General features: G+C 38.6%; 1 protein-coding gene across 5 annotated transcripts in view; it reads left to right on the forward strand.

Annotated features, from left to right (window-relative positions):
• ZNF536 (zinc finger protein 536) overlaps positions 1-13,174 on the forward strand; it is a 443,894-nt gene that overhangs the window by 71,696 nt on the left and 359,024 nt on the right. For all 5 annotated transcript variants that reach the window (XM_053400278.1, XM_053400281.1, XM_053400282.1 and 2 more), the window contains exon 2: positions 9,558-9,654. The gene's annotated coding sequence lies outside the window, so the exon portion shown is untranslated. The remainder of the gene's footprint in view (positions 1-9,557; positions 9,655-13,174) is intronic.

Below are 13,174 nucleotides of genomic sequence, written 5' to 3' on the forward strand. Positions count from 1 at the left end.
GGAGAGACCTATTGGGGATCTCAGAAAAATGTTGTAAGAAAGCATAAAGAAAGGCAAGCTCCTGTGCATTGAGGAGCAGAGCTGGGGCATATATATATATATATATATATATATATATATATATATATATATATGTGTGTGTGTGTGTGTGTGTGTGTGTGTATATATATATATATATATATATATGCGTGTGTGTGTGTGTGTGTGTGTGTGTGTATCCCTTGCCTAGGGACCGTGGTGCTATTTTTGCTGCTTTATAGGGTGCTATTGGGATGTTAGAGAATAATGGGGGAATACTTTGGTGGATTTCAACATCTTGCTTTAGGGGGCCTCATCTCTTCTTTATTTATGCATGTTAACTCTCACTAAAGTGAAAGCAGCCCTGAGCATTTATAGGACACTATTCCACATTTACAATGCATATACATAAGTAATGTTCAAGGCAAGGATGCATCAGACACTATTATAATTCTTTGTTGTTGAGAATGGAAGACATGTTTGGGCTGAGGACAGATACTGCAAGCTGAACAATGCTGTATTTCAGGAGCTGATCACCCATTAACTGTATGTGTATGTGTGTGTGAGAGAGAGAGTCAGTGAGCACACTTACTGGTTTCTTTGATCCAAAACAGAATCTACTGGCCCTTCCTGTGATTGGTTTATAACTAAAAATGTCTCTAGGGTTCTTGAAGTTAGAAATGGGTATTCTGTCTGTCCTTCCTACTTGGTTTACATATTCTGTATCTTAGTACACAGAACTTGTTCCCACCTCCATCAAATTTCCTATCTTGAATTTACTCTGGTTCTAGAACAGCACCTTTAGATCTATGATTTGATTTGATTTAATTATTCAAACCTCTTGTGCATCGTGTTGATAAGGCAGGGTAACACTGAAATAAATAAATCCCTTTCACTTCTTTTAGCATTCCTAATTGTCTCTGTCTCAGGGTCTATTCCAGCCTTCTCCAACCTGCTGCCCCACAGATGTGTTGAACTACAACTCCCATCACCCTTAACCATTGGCCGTGCTTTCAGGGTTGTTGGGCATTGCAGTCTAAAGCAACTGGAGGGCACCAAGTTGTGAAAGGCTGGCCTACATGTTAAAGTTCATAGCCACACTGTTAATAACTACTAATACGTTTATGCTTAAAATAGTGAGTTAGGTGATTTCTTCTACTTATGTATTTAGAACTCTTGTCATGGGTTTAAACAGTTTATTTTCCTTTCCCTATAGCTTTTTCACATGTCCTTGTAGTATGTGAGTTGGCTTTCTTTTTCAAGTTCTGTGCAACTCTTTGCCATATATATGCAGTATATATGAGAACTGCTGCAGCAAGCCACAATAATTTAATTCTCTGATGAGCATATCAACATGATACATTTGCAACTCCATATATGTTGCATTCCTGCTTTACTAAAACTTAATGGTGGTATACAATTAAAAAAACAAAATTCAAGAAGGGCACTAAATTAGCACTTCGCGATCCCTCTGATATCACCTCTTGCATCCATTGGATGGAATTCAACATAGCGTTGAGGAGTTCATTTTGTCAGCACAGTAAATTCTGCTTATCTGATGGAACATTCTCTCCTATTCTCCCCCCCCCCACCCCCTGGGGTCTTCCCAACTCTCCAGGGAAGATTTTTGTGCACAAGGGGAAGAAAACCCTGTTGTACTAATGAGAGTTCTTGTGCTGGCCTCCACTAGTGGACAGGTGAGTTGAGTCTGGTACATAGTCTTTTTTTCCAGTGGCTGTCACCTTCCCAGTCTTGGCTGCCATCCTGTTTTATGACACTGCATTGAGGGGCCCCCACATCATTATTAAAAATAACAACTTCATGTAAACCAGTCTGATGGCACCCATAAATTGCTTATGCATGCATGATGTGTGTTTGCATGTGACACTCAATCTAAAGACTTTATTTGTGGCAATTATTTATGCCCCACATTTCAGGATATAAATCTTTTCCAAGGTGGCTTACAATTAAATTATATATTGTAAGAACACTACCATCAATATTAACATATTAAAAAGTCATCATATGTAACAATTGCAAGTACCACCTGGCTTGGGTGGTGGCAGCAGCTACTGAGAAGCTGTGTAAGGTGCAGGGGCAGTAGTAGGAGAGGAGCAAGAGGTTTGATAGGCAAATCCATTGGAAACTGCTGAAAGTCCTAAGCTGGTCTTTGTTCATCCTTCTTTAGTTTTCATTCAAGTTCAGATGGTATACATAATGAGCAGATCTGACTTAACACACTAGTACACAGTGTGTTCAAGGTGTTGCAATCGGTATATAGGGCCTTATAACAGCTTGGGACCAGTTTACTTGCCGAATTGCCTTATCTACCCACTCAGCAGCTTCAATCAGAACTGACACTGTTGCAGGTGCCACATAATAAGTAATTCCACAGTTGTTAGAAATGGATATTTTAGTGTGGCAGCACCTGTACTTTGGAACTCCCTGCCTATTGACACCAGGCAGGCATTTTCACGGTAGTCTTTTTAGTGCCTCCTTAAAATATCTTTGTTTAGGCAAGACTATCCAGAAATGTAGACATTCACATATGTTTCAATCTCTTTTTAGCTTACCATTTATTTTAATTATATTTTAAACTGCATTTTATTTACAATTTTAATTGTTTGTATTTTGTAAATCACTTAGAGGTCTTATGACAAGCAAGCGGTATATATAAATTTTGTTAAATAAAAAAAAGTACTGTAATAAATTGATGTTCTGTGGTTCACGGTGCACTTTATTGGTTTTTAAGCAATCACTAGACACTCTCCTCTCCCTCCTACAATGTGGCTAGGATTGCCACATCCATAGCTTTATATATAGCTTGAGGTATTAACCCACATTAAATATATATTTATTTTACACTATTCATGTTTAAAACTTTAGAATGACGTTAGTGCAAGTAAGTTATCATGGCAACAAAATAATAAATAATTCTGTTCAGTGGTTACTAAGGACCTGTTTGGGACAATAACATCTCCTGCAAAGAAGCAGCTTATTACTCTGTTTTTGTTTTTCACAATATAAATTGTATTTATCTTCAAATAAATGCTTAAGAGGTATTTCCATTTAAGTTATGGATTCTGTGAATACCTGTGATCTCAGATTCTGAATTGAAGACCATTTATTCAGTCCTGAGGATAATACCCCAAAGATACAGCAAGTTTGTGAACATTGGGTTTTCTGAAATGCTAGTCCTATTCAGAGCAGACCATTTTAAGGTAATGGACATGTAGGTTCATTGATTTGAGTTAACACTTTGTTGGATACAATCCATTATCACCAAATCTACATGTAAAAGTTGTGATGTACGCTTCAATCACAAATACATTCTTATTGGAAGTAGCTGGGACCACTTCTGAATATACATGCAGAGAATTTTGATGTTAATTTGCACCATTAAGTTACTTCCATATGTGAAGTGCAACATGAATAAAATGTGCATTCATTTATACTGCTGTCTCTCTGTGAATGAGAATATTTTTCAGAATTAAGCCACTTTCACATGCAGATGGCACCTGTGCAGTTTAATGGAAAACATGATTCACGATAGCAGATCGTACAAATTCAGGGTGCAACAGTGAATTTAACTGAAAATCCTTCTGAGGATAAGTATTTTGAATGAACATGTAATTCCATTATCCTGCATCCAAGATTCTCTTTCCAGAAGTGCAAGGGCTTTTGTGCTAGGATGAGTTTTAACATTGTACCACAGAGGAATCCAATGCAACAGTTGTGCTGGTGGGAATTCATTGTGCAACAAATTGGGCAAACTCTCTGCTGGAGTGACTTTGACTTAGTGCTGCGTTGGATACAACCTGGTGTGTGGGAAAGTGGAAATATCTGTGCAAGTAAAGAAGAGGTTTTACATAGCCTTAGTTCAGTTAAATGAAATAGAAGGCACAGCATCATTTATTCTGTAGAAGTCTGGTTCTCAGCCTTCATTATTCAAAGGGAAACATGGCTTCACGGAAGCATAATACAGAGACACACTTGCCACATGGATCCTTCAAGTTGCAATAATTCTTGCCTGCTTTTGAAGAACCTTCATGCCAGGATATCAGAAATGGAAAACCTTTAAACCAAACATGTAGGTTCAAATGGAGAGACAAAAGGAGAGAAAAAGAAACTAAAAGTGTAGATTTAACCAGGCTTAAACTGAATTAGACTTCTGTGCTCCCAAAGAAAGCTACATAGCACTTAATCCCTTTAATCACTTCTAATTGGAATCTACTTAGAATCTAGTTCACACTTGCTGATGTTTGCATTCTGTCATGAGCTGAGTTATTTGGGAGTGCAAGCTGGACAGATATATCCCTCTTGAAATTGGACCCTCTTACTAGAATTGAGAGAAGCTAGAGTGACAGGGCATTTCAGCCTTAAAAACAAAGCATTGAGGGGGGAATGTAGGGAACTACATGTGAGTTCAGGAACCAACATGGTAAGGGGGCCAAATAAAAAAGACCCCTTCTCCTCCCACAGTAATCTTAAAAGCAAACACCACAACAGGTTAGCTTTTAAAAGAAAAGAAAAAAACCCTTCCTGTTGTTATATAACAATGTTATAGGGTAGTTCTACGCTGACCAATGTAACATTTGTAAACTTCTTTACATAATATTTTGTGTTTCAGTTAAAATCATTTAGCTTCAGTTAACATATACCGGTAACGCAGAAGTATGCCGTAGGAAGTTTAGACGCTTCATTCTTAATTGCATTTTAAAAGATGTGACTAATGTAACAGTTTTACACCATCAAGAATTTATCTGTAACTTGGATATTTGTTTTCTATAAAAGTATGGATCAATTTTTCTCCATCTGCAATTGGCATTCAGAGCTAACGTTTCATGGGCAAGTGTCAAATGTATCGTAATGGTTATTGGAAACTGTGTTGAAAAGCCTTTCTGGCAAATTATGTGTGGACAATATAATGTGACCAATGTAACATGCGGAAAAAAAACACCCAGAAATAAATGCCCCCAATGCAAGACCCTGTGCATGCATTCACAAGTTGCTGATCAGTATCAAGGCCATGTGGGAAGTTGCAGTGTTCATTACAATAATCTAATGCTTCTTCTTTTTTCATCCCAACATTGATCAATTGCAGGAAAGACAAATGTCACAGAAGCCCCCACTTAAAAAAAAGGTGATTTCATGCCAATGAATATCACTTTTTCTTTTCATTTTCCCAGTCTCAAACTCAACAATAACAAAGTTGCCAACTAACACCAGCACTTCGGTGTGGCTGCTTCTCCTTCTGCACTTTAATTCAGCCTTACCATGTTTCTCATTATTCCATGTATTTCTGGTGTTTATTTTACAGTACGTTAACATTCATTTACATTTTGTGTTCAGGACTGCCTTCAGCTTTTTACAGGGTTGCACTGTTACCTGAGGCAAGGCAATAGAACTTCAGCTCCTGAGATTAATTTTTGTATCTCTAGATTAGGAGTGGGGAACCTCCAGCCCATGGGCCAATCCTGATGTCATACATGTAAAGGTGGGGCTTGACCAAAAGGGCAGGGCTTGCCCAGCCAGCTGGTTGGTTAGAGTGCTGCACAAAGCAGGTGTTTAGCACCAAACAGGATTATATTACTATTGTTGTTGTGATTACAAAGGGAGAATTATCCTGTTGAGTTCAGGAGCATCAGAGAACCTTTTACAGGTTGTGTTCAAACTGCCTAGTTGAAGTGTCCAGTGCCCTCAGTTCTCTGCTATATAAATAAAATGACTAGTATCCTAATAACTTTATTTTAATCTTGGACTATCTCATCATTCTTTCATGAATGCTATTTTATTGATTGCTATTAGCCATGCTAACTAAATGAAAAGCCCAGCTCTAGAGGTAGTATGCCTTTGAATATGCATCGTGAGGAGAAAAACAATGGGGACAGCTATAATTATGAATTATAATTGTATTTCACCTTTTCTACAATGAGCTGAGGGTGGTAATTATGGATTTGGGGTGGGGTTATTCCTCTTTATCCTCTCACAATCCTTTTGCTTCAACACTCTGCATCTCATTGTTGGAAGCAGGATGGGAGACCAGATGGGTCTTTGGTCTGATCCATCAGGGCTGCTTTTAATTTTTCATGACGAAGAGAAACTAACACCAGCAGGTAAAAACATGGATTTTGGGTAAATCACACTGTTGTCATTAAAAATGAGCAAGTCAAAACCCTGCCCATCAAACCAAGACCGACTTCATAATTGGGTATCCTCAGCATCATCAGAAATAAAAAGTGCTTTGGGAATAGGATGTAATTCAAAGTGAAGCCTTTGCAAGACATGACCTGGCATCTTGCCTTTTGAAAAGCTTTTGCAGGAATATGAGGTAGCATCTCTTCCAGAAAACCAGATTTTATGTCACTTTTCATACTGGAAATAACTATGAGTTGGGATCAAATATATACAGTTTTGGATTCAGTTGCTGCTGCTTCTTTGGTGATTACTTGTAGCAGAGTAAGATTGTCTTCCATAAACACGGTTTTAACAATGAGTCCGTAAGTGACTGTGGAGGCCAATTCTGGACCCACATGTCCTTCCACAGTGGGGACATTGGTTTCCACACGGGAGTTGATCATGGTGTGGATTTGCCTCTTAGCACGTTTCTCCCTTGCATCCTGAGTTCGAGTGTCTTCAAAGCCCATGACACCTTTGGTAGAGGCTGTTCTCTAACTGGAGCACTCACAGGCCTGTGTTTCCCAGTTGTCAGTGTTTATACTACATTTTTTAAGATTTGCCTAGAGACAGTCTTTAAACCTCTTTTGTTGACCACCAGCATTATGCTTTCCATTTTTAAGTTCAGAATAGAGTAGTTGCTTTGGAAGACGATCATCAGGCATCCACACAACATGACCAGTCCAACGAAGCTGATGTTGAAGAATCATTGCTTCAACACTGGTGATCTTTGCTTCTTCCAGGACACTGATATTAGTTCGCCTGTCTTCCCAAGTGATGTGTAAATTTTTTTGGAGACACCGTTGATGGACTCTTTCAAGGAGTTGGAGATGGCATTTATAAGTGGTCCATGTTTCACAAGCATACAGTAAGGTTGGTAGTACAATAGCTTTGTAAACAAGCATTTTGGTTTCCCTGTGAATGTCCCGGTCCTCAAACACTCTGCACTTCAATCGGGAGAAAGCCGTACTCACAGAGCTCAGGTGATGCTGAATTTCGGCATCAATGTTAGCCCTTGTGGAAAGATAACTGCCTAGGTAGGAGAAGTGATTGACATTTTCCAACGTTACACCACTGATTTGGATCTGTGGCGCTACAGAGGGGTTATTTTGTACTTGTTGGTGCAGCACTTTGGTTTTTTGGATGCTGAGTGATAGGCCAAGCTTTTCGTAAGCTTTTGCAAAGATATTTAGGATGGTTTGGAGGTCATCCTCTGAGTGTGCGCACGCTATGTTGTCATCAGCATACTGAAGCTCTATGATGGAACCTTACTCTTTGCTTTCAGCCTGCTCAGATTGAAGAGCTTTCCATCTGTTCAATATATGATTTCTACTCCAATGGGGAGTTTCCCTTCGACAAAGTGTAGGATCATGGCAATGAAAATAATGAATAGATTTGGGGCAATAACACAACCCTGTTTAACACCAGACGCCACTGTGAATGGATAACTTTGATAATGATTCAGTTGCACTTAGCAGTTGTCATGCCAAGTTGTATCTTGTATTTGGAGCAGAGTAAATAAGGTGACTCATTCAAAACAGTAATGCTTTGTTTTGTTTTTACACCCCAAACACTTTTTATATTGGGAAAAAAATATATATTCATGGTAGTGAAAAGTAACAGATAACTTGTGGGTTTTCTTGCCTCTTTTATCTTTGAAAATCTAAAATGTACAAAGCAGCTAATTGATTAAATGTATTTATTTGGAAAAGCACATACAGTGGTGAAAGCCTTCAGACATCCATGGCATTTCTAATCAGAGATGGTACATCACCCTCTGTTTCTCTCCACCAGCCTGGTCACTCACCTGCAAGCAGTTCCCTCTTGCCTCTGGTTTGCCAGACTGGTGCTTACACATGAAGCTGTGTTCGGGTTCCAGACAGATAATTGTTTTGCAATGTGCTCAGCTTCCTATGTGTGTGAAGAGCACAAGCTGTTTTGTGCCCTGCCATCTGAATTATGGTCTCCTAAGATTTTGTGTTTATATCAGTGGTGGTATGCTGTGGTTGGGTGCCACTATGCCATAGCTTGTGCTTTGTTGTGGTGATGTGGGCAGGAGCAATGCTGCAAAAGAAGCTATTCACCTGTCTGGCTGAAGTCAATTGAAATTCTTTGCAATCTGGGGGCTGGTGTTGGACCACTGGTGAATACAACTGGTCTTACATTGTGCTACAAAGGTTGCACTCTTTTCCCCAATCCAAGTACTAACTGAACCCAATCTTGCCTGGTGTCCAAAATTGGGTGTGTTGTAAAGCTTGTATTCTTTTTCATTACTAGATGACTGGCTGGCTCTTGCAACTTAAACTTCTGTTAAATTTTAGGCTATTCATCTGTTAAGCTGCTAGCAAGAAATACTACATGCTCCTGGCTGCTCTTGACTTTTTTGGGAGGAAGGATGGGATAGCAATTTTTTAAATTAATAGTAATATTTGGAGTTTAACGATCCTATGGTTTGCACTCACTTTGTATGCTGTGCTTTCCTTCAATGTAATAACTGTTGATTTTCCAGTTTACAACTTCCTGTAACTTAGTTCTTCAGGCTTTCTGGAGTTGAGTAAGGATTGAATACTCTGCTTCAGATCTTTTCTTAGAACATTTGAATATGTATTGGACATAAAGTCATTGGGATTACTAAGTGATGTAAGCAGCCTTCTCGGTAATGAATTGTTTGCAAGCTTTTGTGAGTTGACGTCCCGAGGTTACAGCGACCCTACAGACAGCTGGTAGCTTAACAAATCAGTTACTTTAGTTGATGTTGATCACAACCTTTGATTTTGTAAACAGGGATCACTGAGGAATCTCTGGAGTAATATAATGAGGATCCTTGGCTTTAATGCCTGCAGACATCCTAAAATGAAATTATTATTAAAAAAAAATTTGGGTCAATTCTTCTTGTTTTTTAAATGTAACAATCTTAAATTTGTTAGACTAAGTCAGGCAGTGTCTTAGTTATGATGTCTGATATTGCTCTCTCTTCATATGAAGTATATTAATTATAACTGTCCATGGCTGGACACTTACTTATATTCAACTTACAGAACTTTTTTTAAAAAATGAGTTTCTCTGAGAGATTAGGATATCATTGTCAAATAATTGCATTTCTCTTACACTTGTCATGATTTTCTCCTAGTTTGGGGAAGTGGTCAGGAAAATTTATTCCAGTTCATTGGTGTAATATGAGAATATATTTTCCCTATACAATAGAAGGAATTCTGCCCCTAAGAACCAAACCATCATATCCTCAAAGTCTATGTTTTAGTTTGATTTGGTCTTTATTTTGCACACTTCTAATACAGCTTCTGTTTTAGATAGAATTGATTTTGATTTAATACAATGGCTTTGCATTTTTAAATTTCTCACAGGTATTGTTTTTGCAATTCCTGACCTTCAGTACTTACCTCACATCTCTGAGAAGATCCCACAGCCAGGAGAAATATCTGTTGATGTTGGACTAACCTGGTAAGAAGTGCTTTAAAAGACTCTCTTATTTTATGAATGAATGTCCCCAAGTTAATGCCTAGAACCTTTGCATGGTGCGTGTATATTGAAAGAAAAACTGGTTTAATATTATATATTATCTGGTTTAGTATTCTAAAATATTCTTGCATATTGTCAAATTTGAGCTTCAACTCAAAATCCATTTTGACTCTTCCACTTCCGAAGACAAACTAAGTGGTGGACCACAGGTTAGATGGAAGGCTCATTTTCTATGACTCTGAACTTCTTACCCATAAGGTGGAGCCTTGAAGTGGCAGTGAGGCCAAAGAAGCATTAATGGGCTCAGGTGGCTGAAGGCCTGATGGAATTGTTTGTTTTGTGACTGGGTTCTCTCCATGGTCCTGAAATACCTGCCTCCACCTTCCCTTGTCTTCTGGAAACCCACTCCCGCCAGTCAGTTTTTCTGCCTGTTTCCACCCCCCCAACTGCTCAGCTGGTCAGCATCTCCTTGAGTTGCCCACAAGCTGTGCTTTCCCACTGGAATGGGTTGTTCTCCATGCTTCACACGTTAGTACTGTAATTCAAGTAGGGCCTCAGAGTAAACTTGGGCTATCATTGTCATAGCTGGGGATGCTACTGGAACTGTGATCTCTGGACACTACACTTAGAGTATACAAGGGACAACAATGATCCAATGAAGGGCTTAGCCCACTTATGACTCTCCTAGGTCTGTGTATAGCTATCATGATGCTGTTGGTGTGTGCCAGCATCTGAAAACTTTGTCAGGTTCACACCTGGCTAGCAAGGGATCATTTCCTCTCTGCTTCCCCTTTGCTTACTCATATGGCTTTGAATGGCAACACACACAGTCATGTGGGCCAACAAGTATTGTTCAGACTAGAGTCCTCTTGGACATGCTAGTTTAGTTTCTTAGTCACATAGAAGCTGTAGCTTCAATATATAAGAAAGACACCCTGGACCTTCCATGAGGTTTTGCTTGGATCTGGGACCCACCACTAGTATTTTCCACAGAATCATCAGGGGGAGGGACGGCAGGAAGAGCCTAATCTATTCATACTGTGGCCTTCTCCAGGACCTGAGAAGGGAATCTGCTTTTATATGCAGAAGAACCTGGTTCAATTTCCAGCATCTCCAGGTAGGGCTAGGATAAATTCCAGCTTGAAACCCTGGAGAGCTCCTGCCAGTCTGGGTAAACTATACTGAGCAAGATGGATTGATTATCTGAACTGGTACAAGGCAGCTTGCTTTGTTCCTAAGACATTGCTGTGCATGCTTAGATATTTCCGCACCATAGGTGCTTATGGGCTGATAATTTTTTTCTCCCAATCCTAGTCAAGCCTTCTCCAAGGCTCAGGATAAGCCTCTCAGTTATATTCTCCACAATGCCAAGATGCCTAGGAATGCCTCAAGGCCTCTCTGACAGGGCACCCTAATGACACCCTCAGTTTGCCAGGGACCAATTCATGTCTAATTCAGATTCTGCAATGGTGTCTGTAGTAATTATGAGGTGGAACTATAATTCATTTTAGAATCACCTATGTTAATTCAGAAAGAACCAGCAGGTTCTGCCCATATTAGTAAAGCTACTCAAGGTACATTTTGGTAGAAGAATAGGATGAAAATACATGCATTATCTTTTTTTATAGCTAATATCCATATTGGGGTTCTTGAAGGACCGGCTTAAGTTTTTAAATTTACTCTGGAATAATTACAGAATGTGGGCAAATCACATTCTAGCTGAGGTTTGTGACCCAGCAGGAACATGTTATAATCTGTAAACAAGGCTAATGTGGATTATATATATGTGGATTAGGCACATACCTCATAATATGTCCACTCTTAGTATTAATAATAATGATTTTTTTAAAAAAGAAATTTTACCTGGAAAAGGCCTCTGTTGCATACAGAATTAAGTACTTGGTGCTATTGTGTGCTTTTCTTTTCTTGCATAAAGAAAATGGGACGTTTGAGCCAGATCCCATAAAACAAGCATATAATGTTGGGGTTCCCGGCAGTCCATATTTGATCCTGCTGAGGTGCTGAAATGTATCTACATAAAATTATCTTTACTTGTAATTAGCAAAATCTACCTTTCGTTTTGACCATATTTCTTAGAGATCATCCCATAAACCATTTAAACTGATAGCGATATTAGATGCCAAGAAATTAATTTCACACAGTATACTTTTTTTTTTTTAAAAAAGTGACTTTATCTTGTTTCAAGAAGTGCTTACTTTTTGATTTTTGTGGATATTACCAAGAGAGGATTACTTTTATTTTGGTTTCCCCCTTTTTCTTTCTCCCCACAACAGTTATATTAGAAATTTGCTGTTTTATTCTTACCTTCTTAGTAAAAATCCTTTTATCACACAATGGGTAATTTATATCCATTACCAACCCTTTCAATCCTTTTCAGTGGGGCTGTCACTGCCTTTGGCATAGTAATGATTAATGTGATCTAATAATAGTGTGCCATTATATTACCTTAGTAAAACATGTACCAACAGCCTATTCAGATCTACCAAATTCATAGCTTCCTATAATATTTTTGTTGAAAGACAGGATTACTATTTTTCAAAGCTGAATTTTCCCCCCGTTAACATATTTAATGAAATTCACAATTCTTTGCCATAGCAATCTTTTTTTTTTTTGTATGCATTTTGCCTCAGTGGGGGAAGGTTGTACCTTTGTGGATTATGATTTGTTAGGTGAATCCTTTGACACACAGGGAAAAATACTGGAGGTAGTGTATCTTCTTCATTAAAGATTCCCCCCTCTTTTTTCTAAAAAAACAAACCAAAACACACACATTTGCTTAAGATAATTTAACTAGATTTTCAAAGGATAAATGTTAATAGTTGAAATGTTACCTTTATTTCTCTTTAGGTTTGAATGGGTAATTAAAAACAAGTTTCAAAATGTAAGGGATATTCTGGACTTTGGATGCCTGTCTGGGAAGTTCTTTTGACAGTGAAGTATTTTAAAGCTAAAAACAAACAAACAAACAAACAAACACAAACACATTTTAATATATATGTAACAAATGAAACCTTTATCATACACAGGTTCATGCTGTGATAGGCAAGCTGTTCTTATGGATGTTGTGACTCACATGTATGTATTCAGATGAGCACTCATGTGCACACACCAAGAAACAATGAGCTGGTTCACACATAAGTGTAACCCATCGTCTGAAACAAGGAATAGTTTACTGCAAATGAGCAGCAGAGCAGGCACAATTGAGTATGTGCATCAGACTGCTGCTCTTTTCTGGTAAGACAAGATTTCCCCACTCCCAGAATATGGCTTACTGTTATGTGCAAACAAAGCCACTGATTTCGAGAGTTTTCATTTATTGTATTTAGGAGTACAGTGGTACCTCAGGTTACATACGCTTCAGGTTACATACGCTTCAGGTTACAGACTCTGCTAACCCAGAAATAGTGCTTCAGGTTAAGAACTTTGCTTCAGGATGAGAACAGAAATCGTGCTTCGGTGGCATGGCAGCAGCAGGAGGCCC

Source organism: Podarcis raffonei, chromosome 8, assembly GCF_027172205.1.
Source record: "Podarcis raffonei isolate rPodRaf1 chromosome 8, rPodRaf1.pri, whole genome shotgun sequence".
Lineage (NCBI taxonomy): Eukaryota > Metazoa > Chordata > Lepidosauria > Squamata > Lacertidae > Podarcis > Podarcis raffonei.